A 2,500-nucleotide genomic window follows, 5' to 3' on the forward strand; every position below is an offset into this window, starting at 1 on the left:
CTCACCGCTTTGCTAAACCTGTTCTTCGACTCCTTGAATCTGTCTCTATCCCCACTCCTAAACGCTTCCTCCTTCTCCAACCTCAACCTTTTGAGCTTTGCTGAGAACCAGGGCTTGTTGTTGTTAAAGTTCACCCTGGTACGTGTTGGGATACAGCAGTCCTCACAGAAGCTGATGTACACAGCCTCTGTGAGTTCATCCAGACTATTGGTAGCAGTCGTGAACATATCCCAGTCAGTACAGTCTAAGCACGCCCGCAAATCTTCCACAGCCTCACTGGTCCACTGTTTAGATGTCCTCACAGCAGGTTTACAGAGTTTTAGTTGCTGCCTGTATGCACGAATCAGGTGGACCAAGGGAGTTCTGTGCGAGCCGAACAGCCCCGTGACCCACAAGAGAAACATCCCCGCCAAATTCGAGCGTTTGACGGGGTCTATCCGTGAAAAAATATTCACGTTTTTGAGTGCACATGCATTTCTGCTGCAAATGCCTCTGGAAGTTTCATGCCGTTCGTATGCCAATTGTGGCAACACGAAAATGACCCGTTTTCCCATTCCGAGGGATTTCTGTGCGACCCTAACAGCCCCGTGAGCCACAAGAGACACATCCCCGCCAATTTCTAGCGTTTCACGGGGTCTATCCGTGAAAAATATAGACGTTTTTGAGTGCACATGCATTTCTGCTGCAGATGCCTCTGGAAGTTTCATGCCGTTCGTACGCAATGTGGCAACACGAAAATGACCCCTTTTCCCATTCCGAGGGATTTCTGTGCGACCCTAACTAACAGCGCCCGTGAGCCACAAGAGAGACATCCCCGCCAATTTATAGCGTTTCACGGGGTCTATCCGTGAAAAATATAGACGTTTTTGAGTGCACATGCATTCCTGCTGCAAATGCCTCTGGAAGTTTCATGCCGTTCCTATGCAATGTGGCCACACAAAAATGACCCGTTTTCCCATTCCGAGGCATTTCTGTGCGACCCTAACAGCCCCGTGAGCCACAAGAGAGACATCCCCGCCAACTTCTAGCGTTTGACGGGGTCTATGCGTGAAAAATATTAAAATTTTTGAGTGCACGTGCCTTTCTGCTGCAAATGCCTCTGGAAGTTTCATGGCGTTCCTATTCAATGTGGTAACACGAAAATGACCCCTTTTCCCATTCCGAGGGAGTTCTGTGCCACCCTAACAGCCCCGTGAGCCACAAGAGACACATCCCCGCCAATTTCTAGCGTTTCACGGGGTCTATCCGTGAAACATATAGAAGTTTTTGAGTGCACATGCATTCCTGCTGCAAATGCCTCTGGAAGTTTCATGCGGTTCGTACGCAATGTGGCAACACGAAAATGACCCGTTTTCCCATTCCCAGGGATTTCTGTGCGACCCGAACAGCCCCGTGAGCCACAAGAGACACATCCCCGCCAATTTCTAGCGTTTCACGGGGTCTATCCGTGAAAAATATCAATTTTTTTTTGACTGCACATGCATTTCTGCTGCAAATGCCTCTGGAAGTTGCATGCGGTTCGCATGCAATGTGGCGACACGAAAATGACCCGTTTTCCCATTCCGAGGGATTTCTGTGCCACCCTAACAGCCCCGTGAGCCACAAGAGAGACATCCCCGCCAATTTCTAGCGTATCACGGGGTCTATCCGTGAGAAATATTCACTTTTTTGAGTGCACATGCATTCCTGCTGCAAATGCCTCTGGAAGTTTCATGCGGTTCGTATGCAATGTGGCGACACGAAAATGACCCGTTTTCCCATTCCGAGGGATTTCTGTGCCACCCTAACAGCCCCGTGAGCCACAAGAGAGACATCCCCGCCCACTTCTAGCGTTTCACGGGGTCTCTCCGTGAAAAATATCACATTTTTTGAGTGCACATGCATTCCTGCTGCAAATGCCTCTGGAAGTTTCATGCGGTTCGCATGCAATGTGGCGACACGAAAATGACCCGTTTTTTCCCATTCCGAGGGATTTCTGTGCCACCCTAACAGCCCCGTGAGCCACAAGAGACACATCCCCGCCAATTTCTAGCGTTTCACGGGGTCTATCCGTGAAAAATATTCAATTTTTTGACTGCACATGCATTTCTGCTGCAAATGCCTCTGGAAGTTTCATGCGGTTCGCATGCAATGTGGCGACACGAAAATGACCCGTTTTCCCATTCCGAGGGATTTCTGTGCCACCCTAACAGCCCCGTGAGCCACAAGAGAGACATCGCCGCCAATTTCTAGCGTTTCACGGGGTCTATCCGTGAAAAATATTCACTTTTTTGACTGCACATGCATTCCTGCTGCAAATGCCTCTGGAAGTTTCATGCCGTTCGCATGCAATGTGGCAACACGAAAATGACCCGTTTTCCCATTCCGAGGGATTTCTGTGCCACCCTAACAGCCCCGTGAGCCACAAGAGACACATCCCCGCCAATTTCTAGCGTTTCACGGGGTCTATCCGTAAAAATGTAGCACGCACCAAAACGAGAAAAGATTTCCATCGCACCTG

The sequence above is a fragment of the Petromyzon marinus genome, unplaced genomic scaffold (assembly GCF_048934315.1).
Source record: "Petromyzon marinus isolate PM22_M1 ecotype Great Lakes invasive population unplaced genomic scaffold, UKy_Petmar_22M1.pri1.0 PM_G_Scaffold_28, whole genome shotgun sequence".
NCBI classification, from domain to species: domain Eukaryota; kingdom Metazoa; phylum Chordata; class Hyperoartia; order Petromyzontiformes; family Petromyzontidae; genus Petromyzon; species Petromyzon marinus.